The sequence below is a fragment of the Montipora foliosa genome, chromosome 3, assembly GCF_036669935.1.
Source record: "Montipora foliosa isolate CH-2021 chromosome 3, ASM3666993v2, whole genome shotgun sequence".
NCBI classification, from domain to species: domain Eukaryota; kingdom Metazoa; phylum Cnidaria; class Anthozoa; order Scleractinia; family Acroporidae; genus Montipora; species Montipora foliosa.
The window spans coordinates 55,534,580-55,549,579 of record NC_090871.1 but is presented as its reverse complement, the minus strand read 5'-3'; the positions used below and the strand labels follow the sequence as shown (position 1 = coordinate 55,549,579).

Genomic DNA, 15,000 nt, shown 5'->3' with positions numbered 1-15,000 from the left:
TACATACATACATACATACATACATACATACATACATACATACATACATACATACATACATACATACATACATACATACATACATACATACATACATACATACATACATACATACATACATACATACATACATACATACATACATACATACATACATACATACATACATACATACATACATACATACATACACTGTGACTCCCCATAGGGGCTTTTCAGGGGCCACTGAAACACAATCAACAAAATGACAGAACGCAACAACAACAACTGTTAAGAATCCCAACTGGCCGGAGGCAAACCAGTTGGCTATTTATAAGTACAGCTGTATGGCCAAGAAGTTGAACTAGGGACTAGCAGGAACAAATTCAATAAGTGGTCAGAACGAGTCGACCCCAGGAACTCCAGATGATCTCAAGGCAAGCGTCCTAACCAATGACCCGCGGCACTGCCTCTTGGGCAATAATCAACTAGGGTTTAATGACAGATTATTTAGACAGTAGAAGAGTCACGATGTGCATTAGGGGATTGCAATGCATTATAGGGCAATTGCCTTTCTGGAAATACAACAGAATCATGATCATGCATATCAGTTTACAATACGTGTCAATTTAAGGTGATTCCCTGGTTTTGCATTGCGCATTCCTACTGCGCACGATTTTTGCGTCATCAGCACGCGCACATGAGCGCGCGCGCGTACAAAACATAAGGGATTTCCCTCAAACTAAGCTTGATAGCGAGATAAAAGCTCCTTTTCTCTTAAACGAGCACGGTGACCCCCACTTTTTATTTTATAAATTCAATGAGAACAATATCCGCAATAACTGAGAAAAAATTTGGCAGAAATCTATAGCTACTTTTTTAACAAATGAAATAAATGCTACAGATAGAGACGTAACGGCCCAGCAGAGCAAGTCCAAATTATGTTTCCTTTAAAGGATAAAAATATCAATTAATAATGCAGGGTATTTGAAGCCATTTTTTCTGGGACGTAGATGAATAAGCAATCAAAGAAAGTCGAACTCTGTGTGATATAGCACGCCGCATTGAAAAATAATCGATCTTGTTTGCTGTGCACTGAGATAACCAAAAGTCACCTAAATAACCATATTTGTCAGCATCGTGGCATGAAAACAAGCACGGTGACCCCCTCTTTTTATTACCTTTTTAACATCTCCTTGTACTGTAATGTCATCATACCAAGTTTCATCGGAAATCTATGACGGGTTCTTTTACCCGGGAATCACCTTAAGCATCTGGAGTATTTCCAATTAATTGTGCCAACTCTCAGAGACAATATGGGAGTCTCCTGGATACATTTGTATAGAATGAATCTTTTGGTCTCCCAAACAGGTCATCAGTTTGTTCTTTCTGACTCTCAGGGGTATTTTTTAAAGCAGTTGCTTCTGAACTTTTGAATTCGATGTGCAACTTAATTTATTATGTACATACTAATTAATTGGCAGGGCTTCTGATAAGATGCGGAAATTTTTGGCCATATTATGCCTAAACATGCGTTGATTATGCGGAAATTACACCGGATTTGAACATTTATAGAACTAATAATTAGGCCCGTCCAATATATTTACATGCTTATTGTAAATCAGGACTCGAAATTGCGACCAATACAGTCCCTTTTTCCCTTTGCGATTAAGATATCTGGCCGAGTTGCCAATTCACCGTTAAAATAAAAGGGTTAGTAATCGGCATTTTGCCAAAACTTTTGCTAAAAGAAATAAAGCGATAAAAAAATATTTTCTTGTCATGAATTTTGTTTCAATTTGGAGATATGGAGCAAAATTGTGATGTGGTCGAACCACGATCCATTCCCTCGATCATTCACCATTTTCAGCGGTTTTTTACACGTATGTATTGCGGGCTCTTTGTTTTGTACAACTTCATCGCAATGATTGTCCCTACTTTACCAGAGTTACAAAATGATGCAATTTAACTTGCTACTATAACTTGCGGCTAAATGTTCATACCTTGTATCTTTTTTTAAGAATTTCGAGCCTAGGGTATGTTATGAAAATGGTTTGACTGGAGTCCAAGCTGACATTCCCGAAAAATGAGTGGAAACTGCTTACGAACTTTCATCTTGTGAACGAAATGGCGTGTTTTCTTCAATGTTCAGGAAAATAAGTGTTTTAAAATAGTCAATTTCTTTGGCTTTTGTGTTTGTGAGGGTGGGAAGCAGCTGCTTTATCACTAATATCAGGCATTTCTTCAGTTTTGTGCGGACAATTTCGTAATTATGTGGAGGATGCGGATTTTAGGGAATTATGCGTATCTGCATCGCCGCATCCTGTCAGATGCTATGAAAGGAAGATCCTTTAATTCTTGTCTCTTCTGTAGTGATAAAATCTCTCACTGCTTATTTTTGGTTTTTTCTTGAAAGGAGGAAACTTTTTGATGAAATATGTGATTTCCAAACTTTTCTGAATTACAAGGTATGTACACTAAGCATGCATGCATATGTTAGACTTTGTAATCTACTTGTATTATAACATCACCAATTTATGTTCCCGTAAATGCCCATGTTTCAGACAATTTTGAAACGTCTTCATAAATACGGTATTTTTATCACCATAACTTTGTCTAACTTTACAGTTATTTTACTGACTTGCTCACTGCACGAAATTGACGAAAGGTTATTATTTAAATTATTATTAACAACTGTGTCGGTAAGTGGAGGTTGGGTACCTGAGACATCCTGGAGGTCTTCCACTATTGGTAGCCAGCTCCAAGATAGAGACTGCACCGATGGCTGGCAAAACCTAGCAAACCAGCCATGCGCCTCCACGTGCCCTCTGAGAAGACAGGCACCTGTCACACTGATAACCAGTGGAAAGAATAGGGGTGGGGTGGGAAAAAACTGCTAAACGCTTCATATAAAATGCTTCTTCTTCCTGCCACACCGATGAATAACCTTTACAATGCAAAGCACGAGGATCCAACGAATGTCCAAGTATAACAAAACAACTGACAACAATTGACTGCAGTCACTCTACTGTATTAATTATTATCAAAATATGAGTTTTTAATCCATTTTTTGCTGTTCTTGTCTCTTGTTGACTTCTTGCACTCACCTGTTTTGTAGGGGAAAGATTCTTCAAGTACATATATGTAAATTTTTTTGGTCATGATGTTACAGAGACAACCAGATATATTCAGGTAACGAACTACAACAGTAACTGTAGTTAAATGCACAGACCCAAAGCATCACTTCAATTTAATATCTATATATTATTTGACCACATTTGAAACTTTAAACCTTATGAAATATGTCACCTTGAAAGTTTCATTATTTTCTATGTATAAATTTCTCTCAGAGCTTAAAATTCCGTTTTCATTTAGAGCTAGATCTCGAAAACATTCGCTGACTGCTTTCAACCTCTTTCAAGTTTTATTGAATGATGTCAAAAGAAGTCTGAGCTGCATTTAATGTCTGAAATTAAGAGGTGGTCGATCAAGTCATTTCCAGACGTCTTGACTGCTTTGAACTCAATGGAAATGGAATTTGTTTACCCACAGAACACCGTAAGAGTGCTTTCTACTAATTTTATGCGCTGATGTCAGGAAGGATTTTGTCAACGAAACCATGTTTTAACCTTGTGTTTATCTCTTCGACACTCTAAACTCTTGGCTCCTGTGAAGATCTTCTAAAATTTCTTTTAAAATGTACTTTAAAACTTCGGTAAAAAGAAGAAGTATTAAAAAAGTTTTGGCAGATTAATTTCGCTCTATGTCGAGCCTCTTCAATGCCTTTGTTGCGAAAGCGTCTTAGCTTCAGTGCAATCCGCACTAAACACAAGCCGAGTCTAAATATGTTGGCTTGCGAGAGTAAACAACTCTCGTATCGATTCCACTCAGCGACGTCACCTGGATGAAATTATAACAAAGAACAAACAAGGCAGGCTAGGATAGTTAATTTTCGAAATGAAAGAAAGAAAACCAATCTGAAACAGCACGACAGATCAATTTTGAAACACAAATAACTTACCTTACAACTAATTTGCGACGGAAAACTCTTCAAATTTTTCCCAAAACAGGGAAAACGACCGCAGTTTTATTTGCAAACAACGAACGCTGGAAGCAATGGCCGAAACTTGAAAACAATGACCTCGCAATTACTAGTACCCAGTCTACAAGCCAGACTGTCACGTGTGTTCTCGTCCTCAAAGTGACAAACTGACAAGATCTGCCTCTGACTTAGGGGTCTTTATGCATAATGCATAAGACCTTATATGCATAAAGACCCCAATCATGTCGTAGGCCTGTTGTGAGCTTGTCGCATGCAACAAAATCGTATCGTGTAAATCGGCCCTTAGAAGTTTGCGAAACGACTATCGGACGTTTGCGAACTGACGGTTTGCGAAACGACTCGTTGGCGAAACGACCGACATTCGAATGGAGTTATTGACATGTGATGGATGTGACGATGAATACAACAAATAACTGTGTGAATCAGTAGGTTTTGTAGTGCACACTAGTACATAGCACGTTGCCTCTAATAGAAACTTTGATATCTAGGAAAGCCAATGAAGTTTCCGAAATTTCCCAGGTATATTTAAGAGCCGGATGAAAAGAGTTGACGGAGGTTATAAATTGATCGAGTTCTTCTCTGCTGGATGAAATAGCGCCGATGCAGTCGTCGATGTAGCGGCCGTAGAGTTCAGGTTTGGGGCCGTTGTACTGATTAAAAAATTGCTGTTCAACATATCCTACAAAAAGATTGGCATAGCTAGGTCCCATTCATGTGCCCATCGCTACACCATTAATTTGTTTGTAATAGTTGCCGGTGAATGAAAAACAGTTAAGCGTTAAAACTAGTTCGGCAAGGCGGAGGAGGGTTTCCGAGCTAGGTTCTTTGACAGTGCGTTGATCGAAAAAGTATTTAAGTGCTTGAAGACCTTCGCTATTAGGAATGACTGTGTATAGAGATGTAATGTCCATGGTGAAAATAAGTTTGTCTTGGCCGGAGAAATTGAAATCGCGGAAAATTTGTAGTGCGTGTGTACTGTCTTTAATGTATGATGGCAAAGATTCGACGATAGGCGTCATAATCCTGTCTAAGTAGCTAGAAATGAGTTCGGTGGGGCAACTACAGGCAGAAACGATAGGGCGACCTGGGTTGTTGGGTTTGTGAATTTTAGGCAAGAAGTAAATGCACGAAGTTCTAGGGGTGTTGATGATGAGATTAGTGGCAGTGTCCGGTAATTCTTGATTAACTATAAGATTTTGAATGGTGTCTTTGACAAGTTTTTGATTTTTGTAAGTGAGATCTTTAGGGATTTTGGCATAAAACGAGGTATCCGAAAGTTGCCGCAAAGCTTCTTTTTGGTAGAGGTCGGACCGCCAAACAACTACCGCGCCGCCTTTGTCGGCCGATTTGACAACTATGTCGTTGCGTTTACTAAGATTTTTAAGCGCCGCCCACTCTTCCGAGGAAAGGTTGGAAAATTTAGTGTTGCGATTGAATTTAAGTTTGTGAATGTCATGACGGCATTTTTTGGTGAAAAAATCTAACGAGGCAAATTGTCCCTCTGGGGGAGTCCATTTGGATTTGCGAACTAGAAGTGTTTCAAAAATATCTTTATTAGAAGTGTCCGAATCGTCCTCTTTGTCGTGAAAAAAGGCTTTTAACTGAAAGCGGCGAAGGAATTTTTCAACATCTTGCTTAATAGAAAATTCGTTGGTGCGTTTGGTAATAGGGACAAAATTTAGGCCCTTACTGAGAACAGATTTCTCTGAGTCAGTAAGCGGAAGATTTTCTGGAATTGTAATTACGGTATTATGGCTATGCAATGTAGTGTTGTCGGTAATTTGCGGACCTATTAATTGTTGAAGTTTTAGAGTCTTGGTTTGGTGTAAATGGTCAAACAGTCCAGAATTAAGTTGTCGGATTTTAGCGCGAATCGATTGTACTAAAATTGCTGGACAGATTTTGGAAAGTTCGGAGCGGCAATGAAGAATTTGTTTGTCAAGTGCGATTCGTTTTTGGCACATAGCTCTAATTGTGATCCTCATAATATTACGTGAAAAAGAATTTTGCGCACATCGAATTTGGTGAAGATACTGATTTGAGTGAGAGAATGTAGACGCATGAAAGTTCGAGCGAAAACCTTTAGGAATGACTTTAGAATTGAGGCAACGTGCTATGTACTAGTGTGCACTACAAACCTACTGATTCACACAGTTATTTGTTGTATTCATCGTCACATCCATCACATGTCAAGAACTCCATTCCTTATTCTCAATTTCTTAGACTTCGACGTCTGTGTAGTGATGACTCCGATTTTTCCAGCAAATCAGAGGAGATGTGCCAGTTCTTCGAAAAACGTGGCTATCCTGTCTCTGTGGTCAAAGCGGGCCATCATCGCGCCCAACAATTTGATCGACAGTCATCACTACAAACGTCACAAAAAGATAAGAATGACAGAATTCCATTCACCCTCACTTTCTATCCTCATAATCACGCAGTCAAAAGCATCATTCTTAGTAATTTTAAATTACTCCAAAATGATCCCGAGACTGGTAGAATCTTTTCGCAACCTCCACTTATTTCATTCAAACGCGACAAAAACGTAGGCAACTTTTTAGTTAGAAGCGCGCTCAAAACTAACGAGCAACCCGGCACTTTCAAATGCGCGCGCTCACGATGCAAAACTTGTCTTTTCATTGTTAACACTAGCAAGATATCAGGACCTAAGCGATCTGTTAAGATCACCGATCGTTTCACATGTACCTCCGCAAATGTTATTTATTGCATAACCTGTACGTTATGCAATAAATTATACATTGGTGAGACAGGTAGACGACTAGGTGACCGATTCCGCGAACACCTTCGCGATGTTGAGAAGAATGACAAGGATGCATCTAAGCCAGTCGCTCGCCATTTTAATCTGCCTAACCACTCCAAAAAACACATGGCTATCTGCGGCCTTTCCCTACATCTAGGTGCGACGGAAAGCCGCAAGAATCTGAAACAAAAATTCATCTTTCAAATCGGCACCCTTAATCCTCACGGCATTAACGAACGCTTTTCATTTAACTAATATATTCCTATTTTTCACGTTGCCATGTTACCACCAATAGCGTAGCTCCTACTCTACTATAAAAACTACACGTAACCCATAATCCCTCGATTCGCTCTGACGAAGGGCTAACGCTCGAAACGTCAGCTTTTAGAATCTCTGTACGGTGGCCAATTTACATTATCAACTCCGTTGATAAAACCAAATTTTTGCATCCAGTTACTAACCCTGCCGGATAGGGATAAACTTCAGCTTTCAACTTTTGTTTACAAAGCTGTCAGATGCTGTCAGTGCACGCTTACACTTGTGGTGGAAAGAAGTTGCATGATCAACAAGTCAGCCCAGAAGCCAATGTTTCTCGATTCCCTTTTATTTTCTTCAATCTCTCTGGGTTCACTACTTCGCTAATAACCACATGTCTTCTCAAGGGGCTATTTATCTAAGACTTCTACCATGGCGCTACAATGATAGACAATACCAAAACAATATCGTGTACCGGTACTGTTAGACCTACATATTACGCAAAGACAACTGTCAACATGTCATCCCAGAAGACAATGTTTTTCACTTCCCATTTATTTTCTTCAATCTTTCTGGGTTCAGTACTTTGCTAGTAACCACATGTCTTCTCAGGCTATTTACCCAAGACTTCTACCATGGCACTACAATGATAGACAAAACCAAAACAATATCTGCACTGTTAGAGCTACATATTACGCAAGGACAACTTGAATCTCGTGGAAGACAACACACAGCTCAGTTGACACTATGGAATAAATCGCTGTGTTACTTCACTACCACACGTAAGCAATGCGTGTCAATTTTTTTAAAGAGGACATGCAGGAATTTCTTCTTTCTGACAAATGATTAATTAATAGGCCGGTAGCCAGGTTTTTAACCTCAGAAAAGGATCTGTTTCGTCGTACGAACGTGTGAGAACTTGTGAGCCAAAGGGACTCTGCTGGTATGACTTCTGGGTGAGCCCTTAAATGGTCTTTAATGATCCCCCAACTTGAAAAAAATTGCGTGGAACGCTGCACGTACCACAGGCAACCCAGTGTACCCTCACGGAGGGTCTAGTTTTCTTTAAAAGCAAATCACTGAATTCTGACAATAATTCTAGTACAAACAAAAACTTTTTTGGAATCCATGCGAAAAAAAAAAAAGTGAAATTCTTAAGAAATCCTGTTATATACTTTCTTCTTAACATGAAAGTGATTTCTTTGTTCCAAATTCAGGTTTGAGATATTTGGATTGATAAATTAAATGTTCACATGAGGTTCATACATGTATTATAATTTGTTAGGATAAAAAAAAAGTACTAGGTACTACGAGCTCAAACATTTCAAGAATTAAAGCAAGATGACACACGCTAACACCAACCCGGTTTCACTGGCGAAAAATGTCTGATTGGTCGAGGCCTTGTCATGTGACTTCAATACCTCAAATCAAACATGGCTGCCATTCGGTGTTTATTAGATCAATTTTATTAGATCTCCGTCGACAAAAAAGACCCTTTTTCAGGCCAGTAAAACGAACGAATGTTGACTGCGTAGTGCGTTTCTATGCCAGCGAGATTCTCTTTTAAGCCAACAGGGTTACAAGGGAAATTTCTTTAAAAATTTCAAGGTCAACGCGAGTCTCGGTTGCTAATGTTCGAGTGGAAATTCGTTTGTGGAGCTTACCAGCTAATGGATTACCATCTTGATTTCAATTCATGCGTTTATCTTCTCAAACCACTAAATTTCCAAATGGTTTCTCTTCCAACTAAATAGTTACACACTGTTTCCGCGGGGTCCCGCATCTAACAGAAAATGTTAAGATTTTAGCTTTTTTTTTCAAAATTAAGTTGTTAAAATTGCCATTCAAGTGGTCCATAGAGGAAAATTTATTAAGACCAAGGGGAAAATTAAGAATTGTATTTCAGTCGTTCAAAAATAAATTTTAAAGTGAATTTAGCAGTAATAATAACCATGTCATAGCACCTCATAATGGGTACACTAGAAGGAAACCTTTTAGTTGCAATTATATTTCGTTATAGTTGTTACAAGCAAAATGCCAATTGTTTGCTTTCCTCCAAATTATAGAAATAAACATAGATTAGGTTAACTCTGAATAGCCAAAACAACAATATTTGATTCAGAAGTCCAGCTTACTAGCAGGGAGAATTTTACTGTAACAAAATATTACTACAGCTAATAATACGCTTTCACCACTTTGTAGTGGGTTAGTGTGACAACAAAAATACTTAATCAGGAATTGATTTTATCTTCCAGCAATAAAACAGCAGGAGAATATAAAATTAGGTATTTTCAAAGTTTAGAAAACTTGTTGAAGGTGATTCAGTGCCACCCTCCCAAAACTTTTCACAAATTTCACGCTGGCCTACTAAGTACTTCCAGTACAACAAATTATCTAACCTCTCTTTGCGGACTCTGGTTGCAACACAGCTGCTTCAATAATTTTAATCCCCTTGCATTAGATTTAACTTTTAGAAAAACCATAACTTCATATTTCCGTAATAATCGTTCAAAGACATTGAGCAAAGGCATACAAAGCTACATTTGAAAGGGACATAATCCTATGTTGCAGTTTTCTGGATAAGACTTCACAGAAATAACTCCTGTTACCTTTCCATATGTAAAGAGGTCCCATGATTTATGAGTCAATTAGTCAATGAGTCATGAGTCAATGAGACTCACAGTCAATATAGCAATAATTTATTGATCAAGCCTAAGCCCTCGTTTCAGTGATTAGGCCTAAGCACTCTGAAATTTTAGCTTTCATTTTATGGGTTAGGGTAACTGCACTAACTCATTGACTCATGACTCATTGACCCATAAATACTTAAGACTCATATGTAAAAAATATTTCAACATTAGATGCAATGAATTTTTAGCAATTGCTGTAAATAATAGTAAGCATTCCTACCATTTCAAAGGATGAATAAATTAAAGTTGAATGCAGTAAGTGTAAGAAGTAAAAAAAGTGGTCCAATTTATTTAAGCTGTAATCAATTTCCATCCTTGCTTTAGTCCCTGGATAGGGTTAAGCAATGGTGGTGAAGTGAAAAAACTACCCCAAGGGGGTACTGCTTATGATACTGAGACCAAAGAGCTGGCAGAGTTGCTGCAGTACATTTAAGGCTATAAATCTGAAAAATGAATGGAACTGTAGAAAAATTTGGTAAGCGAGCAAGTAGCTTTTACTTATGAATTGTAAAATGCCAGTCATTTGTCAGTTTAGAACTGGTTCCCCTAAGGGGTCAGATTTCTTTAGCCTACATCCAGAAAACAAGATTCTGTTACCTTTAAGGGTTGTTTAAAAAAAAAAGACCCCTCCTGAGCAAACTCTATCCTCATGTTTGGATTCTCATTGATTTAATGACTTTAATGATATTATGCAAATTTGTTCTACAATAATACTCAAATACCATAAAAGTATTTTTAACCTAACTTTTGCAAAGTTTTCTCCTTGAACCACCAGCTTCAACTTTGATACTTGTTCTAAAAGCCAATGCAGTTGTATAGCAATGGTGGAGGTGATGATTAAACACTTTGTTTTCGTTCAAATAAAGAAAAAGAAAGTCAAAGTAATGATGGAATTTAATTACCCTTTCACCCCTAAACCGGCCGTACTTGGTATTTTACTCTGTCTAAAGCCAGAGTATTTTGCTCTGTCTAACACCAGACGATTTTACTCGTCAATGGGTAACCCCATCAGGGCTCGAAAAATATTTGAATTCCACCTTGCCCGTTGGGCAAGTAACCCCTAAGTTTTGCTTGCCCGGGGCACTTCCCCGCTTGCCCAAGTTTTCAAACTCATTAATAATTCATGAACCCAAGAATTGATTTTAATGTAATAAAACCATCCTCTTAGTGCTGATCACTTTCATGCTTACACCATTACAACTATTGTAATACTCCCACAACTTTTAACCTCGTCATTCCGCTTTTTATGAAGTTGTACGGTTTGTAATAATTAACATGGATAAACACTGTTATAATCACATTGAAGTAGTGTGTGTCCTTCATTGTTAGATACTCTATCACGATTATCATCTTTCCCAATACAATGTCTCGGAGCTTTTTTGATTGACTGCTTTCATACGCCTTGACACCCTTATGCTTTTGTTCAATAATTCTCTATAACCTTGAAGACCCTTGGCGTTTTACGAAAAGGCCTACTTTGAATCGGCTTACAGTTATAAATTAAACAAAGTAAAAAACTCAACAAGTATACAATCTTTTGAACAAGAGCATATGTATTATGGCACAATGAAGTCATTATGTGACCTGTTACACTAATAACAATTTCATATAGTCATAGTCACTTTGCATGCTAATGATGGTTAAGAGAGTTTAAAGGTCTACGTGTCTCTTGGTTTTTGCTCCACTCATCCAGCGTTGAATTGCGGGAGTAGGACAAAAGTTGGTCACATTGAGATTTGAAGATCGGACTCTCATTAAGGCCGTCAAGGTATCTTGATTCATCAATGTGCGCATTGAATTCTTCAACTGATTCATGGTCGAGAATCCACGCTCACACTTTGCTGTGCTCGGTGACAGAGTGATAAGAAGATCAATCAGAACAAGGCAATCTTTAACATCATCGGGTGGTGACATTAGTATATTGGAGAAGACATCTAGGGTCTTGTGCATCTTCTGCCTTGCAAGTCGTTGACGTAGAATGGGCCATTGCTCGATGATCCTTTGCTTCTCATCATCTGAGAAGAAATGGTGAAAGTAATCTACCAGAGAACGGACTTCTTTATTGCCATAGGTAGCAAGGTCTGCTCTATCTTGAGGCATCTCCTTAGGATCAAAGACTGTGAAGTAACTGTACGGCTCTTCACGAAGGCTTGAGAACCGCTGGTTGATGTAGGCTATCACTTCTGCGATAAAAGAAGGAAAGCCATCCTCCACCGTAGTGCCTGGTTTTGACAGCTTCAATTCGTGGTTGTTTTTGACTCCACTCTTGAGTACCCCAGTTTGCCCATTGTACCTCTTCTCAAAAGCTTGATACTTAGGACCCCTTTGAAGCTTCAAAACATCCAGCTGAGAAATACCTGCCTCCAGGTGCACAAGGAGATCGGTTATACAGAACTCGTCTCTCTGGAAGGACTTGCTTAAGTCTGACAACACTTTCATTACGTCAAGCAGAAAGTACAGGAATTTCACAAACTTCTCGCTCTGCAGATTCTGAAGAATTCCTTTGGCCTTTGCTCCGTCATCTCCCTTGGTCTGTGATTTATGTTGCAGATGTGTGACGGTTGTCAAGAAGTGCCTTTCTAAAGCGTTAATGGCCCTAAACCGGCTGGCTACCCACCTTGTCTTCTGTAATCCACTGTAGTAAACATGATCTTGGTCGAGAATAGCTGCAATTTCATTAACTTCACGGCGACGTTTTGGAGAGTAGAAGTAGAATTTAAATACTGACTTTACAGTTTCTTCAAATATGGCCAAATAGGGCGTTTGCTTTATTGCATCTAGCACAGCCAACTCCAGATTGTGTGCTACACAGTGTATGATGCAAACTGGATGCTGGGCTATATCTTGAAGCTGTTTTGCAACACCACTTTTCTTCCCCATCATAACACTAGCTCCATCAAAGTTACAGCAGACCAATTTTTTCTTCAAGACAGTTTCATCTATACTTAAAGTTTGAAGACCTTTCTGAATAGCAGCAGTAACCCCAAGGGCATCAGCAGATGTAACAGGAACAAGGTCTGCAAAGTGAGTGGAGGGACGCCCGTTGGATCCTGTACAGCGAACATAAACCGACTCCTGCTCGGTAATACTCTTGTCAGTCGAGCCATCTGCCAAAACACACAAGAATCTAGCATTTTCAATTTCCTCCTGTGATCGCTCCTTCTCGACAGCTGCTATGCTTTCCACAAAGTCCCTGCATGCCTTATCGTTCTTGTACTGGGTTCCAAAATCAAGACCATTCTTTTCCTGCAAATCGCAAAGTCCTTTGAACTTGCTGAAGGCTAAGTTCTCATTGGCAATATAGAAGGCAGTATTAAACAGCTTGTGCAATCTGGCTTCCGTTTCTTGATCACGTTTACTGAAAGCAGCTTTAAATAGTTTGGGGAGTGGCTCATCAGCTTTTCCTTGATCCATTTGACTTCTGTTGACACACTTGAGGTGGTTTGCTGATCCATTGTGGGACTTCAGAGTTTCAAGTCTGTACTTGCCAATGCCACCAGTACCTCTGTAAAGGGGGCTTGTAATGTCTGCCAGTTTTGGATATTTTCGGCAAACCATGCAATACATAACATCATTAGAAGCATCATGTTCAAGCCAGGGATACGTTTCCTTCCAATGCCCTTTGAACTCTCTTTTCCTCTTTTTTTCGGAATTCTTTTCTGTGGTTCTTTCTGTATTTTCTTCTTTCGGAAGAGTTCTTTCAGGTAGGCTTTTAGACGGGTCATCATTCAGGGGTTGGCTTTTGCTGGGTGTGGCTGTTGAGAGGTTGCTTTTTACAAAGGACTGTTCGTCACAATTTCCAAACTTGGGTTCTGTTGAACTTCCCATTGGTTCTTGACAAGGCTTTTTACGCACTGAGCCACAGAAAAAATCACTAATGCAGAGCTGGAAAGAATTTTTCTTTATTTACAGGACATATGTCCTTTCAAATCTTCATTTTGGTCGGACATTTGACAAATTGGACCGGACATCATTTATTGACTGACAACACCTTGAAGAAGATAACTCAAGATGTGCTGGTGAGATGTTCGGTCATCGTGTCCGATCATAATGTGAAATTGGCCGGACATTTTCAAAATTTCGTCGGACAATGTCCGATGACCGACTGTTATTTCCAGCACTGCTAATGTTTCTTTTGGGCTTTTTCTTCAGTTCATCCTTGTGATGTTTCTTGTTATCTGATGATGATGTACTCGCTTTTGAATTGGCTGAGCATGATCGGCGTTCGACAAGAGGAATAAAGTGATTAGGCTGATACCAACCCGCTGGGTGAGTGTTAGGGCTCCCTTCCCTTGACCAAAGCATAACTGCTGGATCGGCATGGAAAGAACATTCCCGGGGGATGATTTCGTCATGGAAAAATGGCCTTGTTTTTGAGCAATCTTTGGGAAATGCTGACAAAATTGTTCTTCCTATCACGTTTGTAAGTGCCATCAGGTGTACCATAACACTCCACTTGGATACTCTACAGCCTGTTGCTGCTTCCCTTTTAATAGCATCTTCTCTGCATTTTGTGCTTTCCCACATCTTCATTCCAGTGTCAGAGAGGCACAGTGTAAACATGATATCTTCTGGAACATCAGCAGAGGGTGATTTCATACCAGAGAGAAATTTTGGATGCCTAGCGTAGTAAGATGCGTGTAAAAACAGCTCGATTGCAGTAAGAAGCCTTAACAACAAATGGAGATCTTCGTTCCCAACCAGTATCAGGGAAGCAGAGCGATAGAGACAGTTACCATCACCCGATGTTTTTATGGCGTCAAATTCAACTTTCCCAATTTTCGAACGTGATACAAAGATGTCATCAGGAATTAAATTTTGTCCCACAGCATCTTTCGCCAGTGCCTCCCAGTTGAAGAAACAAAGTTTGCGCAGTTGTCGTTGTTCGTTCGTGTACTTATTTCCTAGTTCTAGTATTACACGCTGGGTGTCTTCAACATTATAAAGCCTCGACTCAATTCGTTCAATTAGACGAAGATCGTGTTCGACTCCATTAACGTTAAACTGCATTTTCTGTAGCTCTACAAAATCATGGTCAAGGGAAGCGCGAGAAATTAATAACAAATCGCTTTCCCACCTCAGTTTTGACACATGCAGAATATCTTGAAAAGCCGGCGAGAGCACATTTTTTCACTTTTGTGAATGAAAATAGTTTCAATCGAGGGAAAACGTCTTCGTTTGAAAGAAACACTATTGTAAGTCATCTTCCAGGAACTCTGAAAGTATTTTGGTGACTTACTTATCCATTTCTTTTT

The 15,000-nt window shown here is 39.1% G+C and overlaps 1 protein-coding gene and 1 long non-coding RNA gene across 8 annotated transcripts in view; one reads left to right on the top strand and one right to left on the bottom strand.

Moving 5' to 3' along the window:
- The window catches only part of LOC137997724 (uncharacterized), a 324,565-nt gene that overhangs the window by 171,593 nt on the left and 137,972 nt on the right, over positions 1-15,000 (bottom strand). The window lies entirely within an intron of this gene.
- Positions 1-15,000, top strand: part of LOC137997692 (nucleotide-binding oligomerization domain-containing protein 2-like) — a 54,902-nt gene that overhangs the window by 18,674 nt on the left and 21,228 nt on the right. For 5 of the 7 annotated variants that reach the window (XM_068843881.1, XM_068843882.1, XM_068843880.1 and 2 more), the window contains 2 exons: positions 2,396-2,447; positions 3,098-3,171. The gene's annotated coding sequence lies outside the window, so the exon portion shown is untranslated. Of the gene's footprint in view, positions 1-2,395; positions 2,448-3,097; positions 3,172-7,345; positions 7,838-15,000 lie in introns of those variants that run through there. The other 2 variants (XM_068843877.1, XM_068843879.1) reach the window with 2 other exon arrangements.